The 13,646-nt window shown below is 42.1% G+C and overlaps 1 protein-coding gene across 2 annotated transcripts in view; it reads left to right on the top strand.

The window, feature by feature from the left end:
• The first annotated feature begins 6,540 nt into the window (after positions 1–6,540).
• The window catches only part of KLHL5 (kelch like family member 5), a 59,169-nt gene continuing 52,063 nt past the window's right edge, over positions 6,541–13,646 (top strand). For both annotated transcript variants that reach the window (XM_054164024.1, XM_054164031.1), the window contains exon 1: positions 6,541–6,630. The gene's annotated coding sequence lies outside the window, so the exon portion shown is untranslated. The remainder of the gene's footprint in view (positions 6,631–13,646) is intronic.

The raw sequence follows: 13,646 nt of genomic DNA, 5'->3' as shown, positions 1-13,646 counted from the left end.
CTTCAAGTTTCTGATATGGCAAGTAAGTATAATGAACTGAGTGTGAGATACTACAGCATGACACAAGGACCAAATCACAGAATGGTGGGGCTTGGACAGGATCTCTGGAGATCATCTAGTCCACCCCCTCTCCTAGTGCAGAAACACATCCAGATGGAGTTTTAATCACTCTAGAGGAGACTCCACAGCCTCTCTGGTCAGCCTCTTCCAATGCTCGGCCACCCATAAATTTCAGGTGGAACTTCCTGTGCTCCAGTTTGTGACCATTGGCTGTTTTCCTGTCATTGGACACCACTGAAAAAAGTCTGGCTCCATCCTCCTGACACCTTCCCTTCCCCTCTCAGCCTGCTCTTTTCCAGGCTAAACAGCCCCAGGTCGCTCAGCCTCTCCTCATAAGAGAGATGCTCCATTCCCTCAACATCTTTGTAGCCTCTGTTGAACTGTATCCCATAGTTATCTCTCTTGAACTGGGGAGCCCAGAACTGAACACAGTACTTCTGGCCTCACTGGGCCAGAGTAGAGGGGGAAGAGAACCTCCCTTGACCTGCTGGCCACACTCTTAATGCACCCCAAGACACCATTTGCCTTTTTGGCCACAAAGGTACACCGCTGGCTAATGGTTAAATTGTTATTCATCAAGACTCCAAGGTCCTTCTCTGCAGAGCTGCTTTCCAGCTGATCAACCCTGAATCTATACTGATGCACAGGGTTATTCTTCCTTAATATCCTTACGTTATCATTGCTCTTGTACTCTTAAAAGACAACAGATGCCAATCTGTAGAGTGTCTTGAGTATATATGTTACTGTCCCTTGTATCAGAAGAAGATTGGATAGAACTGGTACTATTTCTCTGGAGTATAATCACAACTGTTCAGCTAAACTTTGCAATTAAAAAGGTCAGGTCTTTCATTCCTACGACCACCGTGATTCCACAAAATCTTCTTACAGGTGAAATTGCAAAAACATTTCTGAAATGTTCTGAATAAAAGTACTCTGGGTAGTACATATGTAGAAACAAACCATTTGACTCAAATACAAAGCACATATACTTAATTCAGAAAGCTCTCTTCTGATGTAGTATTTTTCCCACAACCCATTAATTATTGAGTGCCACCAAAATGAAGCGATGCTCTTGAAATTAAAATAAGAAGTGCCCTACAAATCTGAAATGTCCTTCTCATCACCTAGTTATCCCAGAAGATGAGTGAGCCAGGTAGAAGCAAATACAGTATTAATTCTATAGAAAGACTTACAGTGGAGCTGTAGTCAATATACATTTGCTAATACACTATTTTAAATATTGTATGCAATGAAAGCAATGAAACCAAAGCAAAATTAATTGATTTGTTGTTGTTGACAGCATTGTACAACAAAACTAAGAGGATACAATACATCATAAGCATGAATTAAAACAATAAAATACTGCACAATTTATATTTGTGATGTTAGCAAATGAAGTCTGCTTCATGAGAGGCTCCATCGCCCCTTAAGTATCTTCCATATCAGTTATTTATATATTCCTGGGTATGGAGTTGCATGGTATTCACTCATCCTTCCTGCCCACAAGGAATGGAGAAAATACTGGAAAACAACATGAGGAATTTGTCAAGTAATATATGCATCTATCCCCTTCTGATACATTCAGACTTTCATCATTGTTTGTAGTGCCCAAGGTCAGAATAGAAATTGCCCCATAGGATCCTGCTGATATAATAATATCCTCTGGAATATGTTGAGTTTCAGATTCTACTGGAGATTTCCAAGAATCCTGCAGTAAGCAAATGGGGAATATCTATTTTAGGGCTATTGTGATGGCATATTTTAATTCAGTTTCTGAGTTTAGGAAGCCCACATATGATCTGTCCACGCTTCCCTCAGGGACACCCTAGGCTTTAGACACCACTGCCATTGGGCAGCTGTACATGCGTGTGTCCCAACCCCTCAAATGAAGTGGAAAACCCGAGTCTTCCTTCTTGAGGACAAGCTTCCTCCCACCTATCTGGCAATTTTTGCACAGCCAGAACAATTAATGACTTTGAAAACACCATCCTTTGGTCAAAGTTAGTTAAAATTGGCTAAATTGTTTAAAGTCAGCCAAGATGAGAACTGGCAGACGGATGGGCACTGCTATATAAGCCACATTGCCTTGCAGAATTAGGGAAAGCAAGCAATATATCTCCCATTACTGCATCAAACACCATGCCACAGCAATGAACTCTCAGCTTTATCAGCTGGAGGCATATCTGTCCCACAGTCCTTTAATTTGGAAAATTATTCTACTTTTAAAAGGCAAAGGTTCACAAATAAGGAGGTGCATAACAATGCCTGCAAAGGCTGGAGTGTGTTTACCCACTAGGACAGAGAAACCAGGCTGCCTCAGCACCAAGCAGGGGCAGATCCTGAGAGGAGGTTAATCACAGAATCGTACAATGATGTGATTAGGTTAGAATGAGACCTCTGGAGATCAGGTATTCCAACCTCCCTGACAAAACAGGAACACCTAGAGGAGGTTGCACAGGAACGTATCCTGGGTGCATTTTGAAAGTCTCCAGAGGAGACTCCACAGTCTCTCTGTGCAGCCTGTTCCAGTCCTCTGTCACCCACCCAGTAAAGATTTTCTCATGCTGAGGTGGAACCTCCAGTGTTCTAGTTTGTGCCCACTGCTCCTTGTTCTACCACTGAAAAGAGACTGACCCCATCTTCTTGACATCTGCCCTTTAGATATTGATAAGATCCCCTCTCAGTCTTCTCCTGGCTGAACAATCCTGAGTTTCTCAGCCTCTACATATAAGAGATGTTTCAGTCACCTCAGCATCTTCATACCCTCTGTTGGACTCTCCAGTAGCTGCCTGTCTCTCTTGAACTGGGGAGGCCAGGACTGGACCTAGAACTCCACATGTGGCCTCACCAAGCCAAAGTAGAGGGGGAGGAGAACCTCCCCCAGCCAGCCACACTCTTTTTATTGCCTTCCAGGAGACCTTTGGCCTTCTTGGCCATGGCTGTGTTGTGTGTCACTGCAGACTGATTTCACTTAAGTGAGAGTGGTGGGAAGTTACGCTTAGCTTTGTGGCTCCAGAAACTAGGCAAGAGGACCCCGGCTTTCTATAGGATTAACCCAGACAAACCCCAGGGGAGGGGGACGGGCTCGCCCCGCCTCGCCCCGCCCAACCGGCAGGGGGAGCGCTGCGCGCGCGCCGCAGCTGAAGGGGAGCAGCCGTAACCCCACCCCGCCTCGCCACGCGCTACCCCTGCCCTAGGGCGCGCGGAGGCCGGTGGTTGGCTGGCGGCGGCTCGCGCCTCCCGCCCCTGGGTCCCCTTACCCCGCCCCTTACCCCGCCCCTCCCCGCCGGCCCCGGGGTCGGAGCCGCCTGAGCGCGCAGGGGAGGGGCCGGGAGCGGGGCCTCTGGGGACCCGTTAGCGCCGGGGAGGGAGCGCCCAGTGTCCGTCGCCTGCCCCCGGCAGAGCGGGAAGCGCTGGCTGCCGCCGGGACGGAGTGGGAAAGGAGGGGAGGGGGGGTGGCAGGGCCTGCCTTGCCCTTTTTTTTTTCTTTTTTTTTTTTTTTTTTTCCCTTCTCCCTCTCTTTCCCCGCCCCCCTCTCAACCTCGCCCCCTTCCTGGACCTTTGAGAGGTGAGAAGGGCGGCCGGGGCTTGGCAGCGAGAGGAGGGGGCTTGGGGCTGCCGGGAGGGGGAGGAGAAAGCGTGGAGGAGGAGGATGAGGGCTAGCGAGGGGCGGGCTCCCGCCTGTCTGCCTGCCGGCTGCGGAGAGCGGCTGGCAGCCGCCGCCGCCCGGAGGAGCGTTCCCGGGGGACGGGGGAGGGGGAGCGGGAGCGGGAGCGGTCCCAGGGCTGAGGCGGCCGCCAGCGTCCCGCCGCGGTGCAGCCTCGCCAGGCGCGTCCCGGGTAAGGCGCCGGTACCGAGCAGGGAGGCGACCGCCTGGTGCAGGACGGGGCTGGGGGGGGTTGTTGGACAGGGCTCGATGGAGGCGCTGGGGTCTGGGTCCTGCCTGGCGCGGTAGCCCGGGCTGCCGAGTCAGTTCAGAGCGTTCAGAAGGAAGACCCGGTAAAAGTGCACTTAACACACTAGGCTGGCTGGTATTTGCCCATTTTTTGTCTTTTAACCTTCACGATCACGGTGTGAAATAGGGAAAAACTATTTCTTTGAGACCGGCCGAACAGAGTGGAGCAGCGACTACATGGGGGTTGGTGGTATTACACGGAGGAAAAAATGAAACAAAGTCTTTTAAGTGTTGAACATCAATCAGTCGCTGTTTATATGCATTATTGGTTGGTGTTTTTCCTTAAAGCCTTTTTGTGGCTTTGGGCTTTGGACTCGCACCCGTTTAGCTGTGTGAACAATGATGTAGGTTAGCAGTCCAGCTGAAGTCAAGCCATCTGTGGCTCATTAGCAGGGTGTTGTAGCACTAATGTCAGCTTTTATCCGGTAATGTCAGAAGAGGAGAAAGGGAAGGCTCGGGTTTCTTAATCTCTTTTACTTAGAAGTTAATCACACAATTATATAAGCCAAAGTCCAAAACCAGGCTTCCTTTCAACTGTACACATCGCTCAAATATTGCTAGCAGGCGCGGGAATAAAATTTGATCTCACTGTTTTGTTGGTGTAGCTTGTGCATCTAAACTTGGTGTATTGTGGGGATGGGTCCTGTTTTGAAACATCACAAGATGTATTCTCGTGAGCAGTTCGCTAATTTTACCAGAGACAATCTCTAAGCGGTGCTCATGAAGGTGGTTTTGCATTTAAATTTCCAGAGGCATATATGGATGAGTGGGTTTGTTTTTAAATAAATAAAAGCCTTGTTCTTGAACTTCATGGATGCATTCCTGACAGAGGAGATTGTGTTCCCATCTTATGTTTTTCCTGTTTTCCACTTGCTGAACAATGCTAAGGAGCATAAATAATGATGATAACAACCGTGATCTGAATCAGTTTTCCTCTGCCATGTGTCAGCTTCATTGAACGTGTCTCAAGTACGTCCTCTGGATGGGCAGGGCCCCTACCGAAGCCAGTGTGTTTACTCCATGGCAGTTGATTTTAACACGATGTGTTTCACAGAAATGCAAATGACTGCAAATTTAAAATAGAAAAGCATTTGAGTGACGCTGAAAAAATCTTCCATTAGGACCATTGTGATCAAAGAGTAATTGCAAACTGTCCCTAACAATAACAGTTCATAGTGATCAACTTGTTCCATCGTTCTTGACTTCTGTATCACCAGTGCTTTAACAAGGTTGTTCTTTGGTTGTGTTGATGTCTTGTTGATGTGGTTCAGTGTTTCATGATGTGGTTAAGAGGATTACCTAATCGGGCATAATATGACCCAATAATGAAAGTTTCTAAAGCTCTTAAGAAATTGCATTGTGATTTTGCATTTCCCTTACAAAGCTCTTGCAATGGAAAATTTTGCTTCTTCCCATATCAATTAGGGGATCCTGCCCTAGGGGGATGCTGCTTTGGCAGGGAGTTGGACTAGATGTTCTCTAGAGATTCTTTCCAACCACTAACATTCTATGATTCTAAATTGCCTTTTATTGTAGCAGTATTACTAAGTAGACAAATGCATTCATTACAAACCTAAGTATCCACCCTTTGCTTTTTTCTTTTTTGCCTTTTTCCATAGGAAAAAAAAAAGAACTTTCATTAAAAATAATCCACAAAGCAGGTACTGACCATAAATACATGTATTAATCAGCTTTATGGCCTTAAAGCCCAATCACATAGGAGGGATGAGATTACATGCTCCAGATGCAGGAATGAGGTGATACTACTATTGAGACAGCTAGTGAAAAAGACCAGACCATGAGAGGTCAAGTATTAGGTAAAACATGATGGATGCAAGTCTCCTGTGGGGCTCCTTTTTCTTCCACTTTGAAGTACTTACAGTCAATTTGTTTGATGCCAAGTCAAAAGCAGACCCTTAAGCAGGCTTGTTGTTTTTTTAAGTAGAGGTCTTACTTTGGAAATGCTTTAGTGGCCTGTAATAGGGAAGGATTGAGAACCACTGTAACAGTAAGTGTGGATTTTTATAGAGCTGCTCCTTTTTTTGAAGCATGCTAGTGGTGAAACTATGATTTATTCACACCAATACAGTCAATGTTGCTCTTTGGCAGCAGTGTTCAGTCGAAGTGCTTTTTGTGACAGAGCAATTTTTCACTGCTCTCCTCTTTGTGGAATTATAGCTAGCTGAAGATAGGGATGAAAATGCACCAATGTAATTTTAAAAAGAAAAACCCAAAAGATACTGCCTCGTAACTCAGTGTTTCTTGAGAGTTTATGTCTTCAAATTTTGCATTAATTGCCCCTCTTTCTTTGATCTTTGTGTAATAAAGACATAAAAGGAACTAAGGTGACACTTGTGCGGCGACATGCTTTTATCACCTTCCTTTCTGAAAGTTTAGGAAACAGGACAAATAGAAGGAAGTTCTATTTGAATAAAGTAGGCAATCTGCTTTCAAGATACATTTTTTTTCATTTCCTCCCAATGGCTGATTGTTACTTATTTCTGTTGTTATTTTTCTGCCTTTAGATTTTTTTTCTGCTACCTCAACATTTTGGAAGGAAGACAAATGGAACTTCATGATTCCGTGAACACCTAGAGATCATTCCAGCATTATAGGTAATTATTGTTTTATGCTATAGGTAATTATTGTATTTACTCAATTGTCATAGTAAGTTGTGCTACAAGGACCGTGGTTTTAGCCCACAATAGTATTAGGTCTTCCTTACACCTGAAATTCATCTTGTGTTATACATCTTGTGAGGACTTCCTTCTGGTGAGCATACAGAAGCAGGAATTGGCTTTGCTCCTCTGGACTTCACATCCTAGTGTTTGGAATGTTTGTATGGGATTTCACCACTTCTGCTCTTTGTTAAAGCCCACTTTATAGCAGACTGTTAGGAGTGCTATGAAGTTCAGTTTTAATCTTAATGCATGAGTAAAACCTCAAACTTTAAATCTTATAATCGTGAGAGGAAACGTAAGAAAAAAGCTGATAGTGAATCTGTAAGAGAAAATGCTGCTTTAGAGAAATGCTGATGAATAGAGGCCCACCAACTGCATAGTCAAATCTCATTACTCCAGTAATACTAACTGGCTTTTACTTGCTTTCATTTTTTTTTAAGCAGGAACGTAGTAAGACTGTTCTAAGCTAAAGTAATTTTCAAAGGGAATAGCTTTGACATTTACACAAAGCAAAGGGATAAAAGAATGTTGAAAACATGAATACATGCAAGAATCTAGCTTTATCTGAACTCTCTGTAAAGTAAAATACTGCTGGAAAATAGTGGTGAGGGTGAGAAAAGCAGTCCAATTAGTTTAGGAATAGTAAGGTTTGTTACAATGAAAAAAGTCTGCTTTCTTGACTGTGAGATCTCTCTGCATGGGAATGTTGATAAAGAAACTCCTCTATTGTCTAGAATGTATTCCTGTCATACTAACACAAAAGAGAGATAGTCCTTACTTGTCATGTCATCATCTGTCACATTGCTGGCAATTTACCATATACATAACTTTCTTAACAGTAGATGCTTTTAATTTGTTCTCTTGTGTATTTTTCTACCTCTCTGGCTCTTAATACACTTTTTTTCTGGCATAATATATTACATTATTGTGTTCTGGAGGGCTGTAACCTTTGACTAGCTTTCCAGGAGAGAGAGGAATGTTGCAGTTCTGCATGCTGGAATAACAGGAAGTCTGTTTCAAATAAATTTAGCCCAGAGTGATGCACCAGCTGCAACAACCTTTATGGCTATCTGCTGAGACACTTCTAGCCTAGAAGTACCCAAGTCTTTTGAGATACAATTTTCACAAAGCTGATGACAAAGTAGTCGTGAGTTTTGGGTGTAGTTTTTGCAAGGTCTTATTTTTATTTGGGCGTTCTCTGTGTGGCCATCACATTTGTGAGAATCGTGAATTTGGCAAGTTTACAGTTTGGGAGACATGGGGAAGTTTGTTAGATTGTTGGGAGACACTTCAGTACTCTTGTTTAATTTTCTATAGATTAATTATAAATTTCTTTCACGTTTCAGATACTCACTTCTCCCTCTCCAAGAAAAGCTAATGTGGTTTTGGTTAGTGTAGGTGAATATTTGGGCTAAATGAAATTGATCCTTACAAACTTCTTACATTTAGTAGCATTCATTAAATTAGCACTTTAGTATTCCTATTTCTCTGGTCCAAAAGAAGAAAATGTTTGCAAGACACCTAAGGAGCTTGTTCCAAGTTTTTGGCTACCAAAGTACCACTGGCACACACTGTGATCGTGATCAGTACAGGAGAGTATTTGGTGTTTTATTAGTCTCCTGTCCATTTCTCTTCAGTGCGGGGCTAAATAATACCAAAACAAGAACCCATTTCTCACTCTGTGTTGCTCTCACCAATACCAAATATTTGAGTATTGCATAGCAGAATGATGCTGTTTTCTACGTGATGTTGTAAACTTAGTGCCCAGATAAAGGTTGAGAGACACCTACTTAAGCTTGGTATCATCCTCTGTCTTTACTCAGGTCTAATAAACTAAAGGTGTAGGGTTATAAAGAACATGAGAATGAAACTCAAATGGGTGTCACTTGGTTTTCCTTTAGGTGCCTTGAGATTCAGCTCTATCTACAGAGATATTGACCCAGTTTTATTTATCCTCTTCCTTGTCTGTTTAGAAGCCTTTCCCAGACAACCTGTTAACCAAACACCAATGATAATCATAAAATCATAGAATTTGAGAATGGTTTGGGTTGGAAGGGATCTTCAAGGTCATCTAGTTCCAACCCGTCTGCCCTAGGCAGGGACACCTCCTGTGAGACCCTCATCTAACCTGGTCTTGGACACTTCCAGGCTTGGAACCTCAGAACTTCTCTGGGCAACCTGTTTCAGTGCCTTAGCATCCTCATGAGGAAGAATGTCATTGTCTTTGGCATCAAGCGATTGGGGAAAACAGTCCTTCTTGACTGCCATATTTTCAGGGAAGTAGTAGACTATTTAATTGCTGGATATAAAGGGTTGACCCTCAGGCAGGCTTTTTTCCTTTTTCTGTTTTTCCCCATTTTCCATTTATTTCCCTCCTTAATCTATATCCTTGTTAGGATCTTCCATCATAGATGACATCAACACTATTCTGAGCTTTAAAAATTATTGGAACTTACAAAGTTCCCCATAAATTACTTTGAGAACAGTTTTGGTTTCTTTTTGTTTTCACTGATTTGCAGTAGTTAAAAGTGTGGTAGCTTCACTTACCAAAAGAGCTGACCTCCTCCAGACCATCAGAATGTTTAGACTTGGCCTTCACCTTTTTCTCTAATGATTGTGGAAGTTAAAAAGAAGTAACAAATGCCAAAATGTACTCCACAAAGAGAAGGAACTGAAAAAGTGGATTGCTGTGGGAGAAATTCTTATTCCCCATCTTCCTGCAAGGTAGAATGACTAATTATCAAGCAGAGTTGCTGATTAATAGTTGTGTCTTATGGACTGTGCTGGCATTTTTCCAGAGGATAAATTTCTGTAAAGTTGAGAGAGGTATTGATTTCAATCTGTTCTGAGCAATGCTTTGCTGATTAATCACCTCTTGTAACTCTAAGCACAGCCTGATGTCTGCCACAACAATAGGGTCTACTTTGAAAATGAAGTTTTGATTGGTAACTTGGATCCTTCCACAGGCATCCATCAGAATGAATGGAAAACTGTTTATGAAATTGTAGAGGATGATTTTGTAACACAGTGGAATTGAAGCTAGAGCACTGGCTTCATCTCTTCCAAAATGTGTCTGGATAGACTTGTCCCATCACTGGGGTATGGATTAGCTGATACATTGATAAAAGTAGTTGACATATGTTGTATTGACTCTATTGAAAAGAGTTTATCTGAGTTTAAAATGTAGTAAGAATTTAACCTTTACTAAATAAGCAAGTAAAGGTTAAATTCTTATTAGGCTTTATTAAGTAAAGGTTAAATTCTTACAACATTTCAAAATATGCAGTGCTTTCCTATTCAAGGAATTGCCACTTAAATCAACACTCTGCTTCTGTTTTGTTAAGGCTCCCATGGCCCTGCATTGCATGTTCAGTGGTGGGAGTGGTTTCTAGAAAGAGTATATCAATTGTTCTAGACATCTTTTTAGATGCAGAATGTAAGTGGGTTTCTACTTAAGGCATAAATAGCTTTTTAACTTTGATAAATGTCACCTCTCGGAGTTTTCAGAAAGCCACAGCTTGCCCAAGTGTTTTGCATAATTACAGCCTTTTAAGCCTTTGAAAAAACACCTTGAAATTGTAAGGTTTTTCTCATGCCTACACTTACTGGATTTGATATGGGGGGAGAGGAGGAATAGAATATGTCTTACCTGAAAAGAATGAAAGCCTAAGTAAGTAATAGGAGTGCTGTGGACAACTTGATGTTTTCAGACCTGTTTCTTATAGTCTGTCTTTAATTATTTCCTGTGGGTTGCAATTGAAGACTTTTCTTTCACCTGGATAGGCTTTCCGTCTCCAACAATAAAGCAGTTCTCACCTTGGCAAAGCATCACACCAGTTGCATTAGGAAGAATGCCATTAAATGAAGAATTAATCCATTTTGTGAAACACTGGGTGTTACTGAGGCCGGAATGGTGATTATTTCTTTCATAACTCTGTTTTGTGATTATAGTATTCTGTGTTTGGTTACAAAGAAATCCCTCCTCTCCAATCTCAGTTCTGATTAGAATTTAAATCTGTAAGAGGAGATACTCTGCAGGAAACACTTTCTTTACTAATTAGTATCTGAGGTACAGCTTTCTCCCAAAATGCCACATTAATGGCAATTATTAAAAACAAAACAAAAAACTCCAAACCCAACAAGAAAAAACTCCACCCAACCCCCAACAATGAAAACCCAACAACGAAATGCACAAACCCCCCCACTCCTAAGAACCCCAAACCCCACAAGACAATCTCTTGGAAAGCTAAACACAAAACATAAAAAAATAGTTCAACTTTGGAGTTTTTCCACTTCCCCCCCCCCCCGGTACTTTTGAATCAATTTCCTATATACATTGTCCACAAAAAGAAAGAAAGAAAGAAAGAAGAGAAAACCCTGTGGTTAGATCTTTATACCATCCTGCTCTCAAATGTCTTTCAAAGAATGCTAAAGTATTGTACAATCTTAGGTATTCATAACCAAAAAAAGGAGGAGAGAACTATATTATCTCAAACCTCTTTTGTGTTATTTTTTTAAATGCTTGCCTTTTTTTATGATGTGTTGGAGGGTTTTTTGTAATGATGTGATTATTTTTTATGATGTATTCATTTTCCCTCCCTCTCCCCCCCCCCCCCCCCTGGGGAAAAGTACTGCATTGTCTCAGAGATAGTTTAGGTTGTTTAAATGTAAAGTGCTGGTCTTTTTTTATTTATTTATGATCCATTCTCCTTTCTCCAGTTTATGAAGCTGTAAGAGGAAATAAGAGTAACATTTTGATATGGGCTATCTATGAGGACAGGCTGAGAGAGTTGGGGTTGCTCAGTTTGGAGAAGAGAAGGCTTCAAGGAGACCTTATTGTGGCCTTCCAGTAACTGAAGAGGGCCCAGAAAAAAGCTGGTGAGGTGGTACTTAAGGTATCAGGTAGTGATGGGACTGGGGGGAATGGATCCAAGCTAGAGCAGAGTAGATTTAGGTTAGACGTTGGAAAGAAATTCTTCACCATGAGGATGGGGAGACACTGGAACAGGTTCCCCAGGGGGGTGGTGGTGGTCCCATCCCTGGAAGTTCTTAAGGCCAGGCTGGATGTGGCTCTGGGCAACCTGATCTAGTGGAGGGTGTCCCTGCCCATGTCAGGGAGGTTGGAACTAGATGATCCTTGAGGTCCCTTCCAACCTCGACAATTGTGTGATTCTGTGATATAGACATGTGTCTAGTATATGTGGCATCTAGCGCACAAGGCATCAGTCTAGTACAGACTTGAATTTGGGTGGAAATAGTATAATTATTAGAAAGACAAAAAATGTGCACGCCATGCTTTCACTCACTCTGGCTTCAATTTTAGAGCCTACAGAACTTTCCAAACTCAGGCCAAACAGCCTACTTACACAACAGAGGAAATGTCCACAGCACCTGGCTATGGAATGAGGCACACATTCGTGGTGTACAATAAGGCAAGAATCAAGTCCAGAGAGGTTTACTAACCTGAGGTGTAAGGCATACAAGTGACGGATGAATAATCAAATCAAATGTTTGCAGGCAGTGTGTATGTGGTGAGGATGCATAGGAGAAACTGTACAGGAAGATGAGGATTTTGTCAGCGGTTTTGGTGATTGGATTGTTTGCAAGCAAGTTTTTACTTGCTACCATTAGCCTGGCAGCTGCCTTCAAGATAAGTTTTCTACATTGATTATTCATTATATCCACATGCATTTGTCTGGTAGATATTCTAAAATGCATTCTAATATCCTGAAAAGAAATACTTCTGAATGTTAAATGATCTCTTCATCCTTGCCAAAGACAACATCAAAGTTTAACTCTTGCTATTTTACATGCAGTAAGAGAAATGGTATTTTGGATGCAAATGTAATCACAAGCTTGTACATTCAAACTATAATTAAAGGATTTGAGAAAGTAGAGCATTTAATGATGTTATCATAACTTGATAAGGCTTGGCAAGATCTTCCCCAAGAATCATGGCATTTTAAACTTGGAATTATTTTCCAAGGAAATAAAAGTAATTAACTAAAATTAATCTGTGAGTTTATAAACATGTGGGCAGATCAGCTGATAAGTACTAGAATGTAGGTCTTTTGTACCTTCTCTCAATTCTTGATAGATTTCTAATTAACCAATACAAATTCAAATTGCACCTTTGCATAAGAATTTGATGTTTTGACCAAAGAACAATTGTACTTAAAACAGATTAAGTGATGGTTTGAGTCAATATTCAAAGATTTTTGTTTGAAAACTCACAAGCTCAGTGAATGAGAAATACTTTTCATGAATACTGAAAGCTGAACTAGGAATTCTTAGGCCTTGGAGCTAGTAGTATAGATGAGCAGATGACTGCAGACCATCTAAATCTGATGAGATCCACATGTACTAGTTTGGTATTTCCCTTAAGGTTTAGCCAGGATTGTTAGGAAATAAAGGAAAAAACCCCACTTGGTAAGCAAATACTGAAAGGGGTTTTTCTCAGTTATGCCATCTCCTTCTGACAATTTAGCTGTCTGGGTTCAAGTTTCACTTTTTTGAGCATGCTGCTTGGTAGTGGACCTCACGCCCCTGGGAGTGCCAACAGTTTGCGTGAGCATCCTGTGTCCCTCCTGGCAGTTTACTTACATTGCTGTTGTCTGCTTCTCACTACGCAAAACAAGAAACGTTTCACGAGCCCTGTTAAAACAGGGGTGAGGTAGCTGAGCTGGGGATCAGTGTGCTTGATGGGATAACTGCAGAGTCAACTCTCTAAGTACTTCAATGATTTAAGGATTTAATAGGTGCTCTAGATTTTTACCATTGGTGCTGCCTTTCTCAAGGTCATTTCAGTCTTACACAGTTGTGGAGGGTTAAGAGCTCATGGCTGCATTTGAACCATCAGTCAGATTTTCTTCCCCATGAGGCACTCTGGGACAAGTTTCCTAGAGAAGTTACCGAGGCTCTAAGGCTGGAAGTGTTCAAAGCCAGATTGG

The sequence above is a fragment of the Dryobates pubescens genome, chromosome 1 (assembly GCF_014839835.1).
Source record: "Dryobates pubescens isolate bDryPub1 chromosome 1, bDryPub1.pri, whole genome shotgun sequence".
Taxonomy (NCBI): domain Eukaryota; kingdom Metazoa; phylum Chordata; class Aves; order Piciformes; family Picidae; genus Dryobates; species Dryobates pubescens.
The sequence above is the reverse complement of the archived record's forward strand: the minus strand, read 5'-3'. Positions and strand labels throughout refer to the sequence as shown.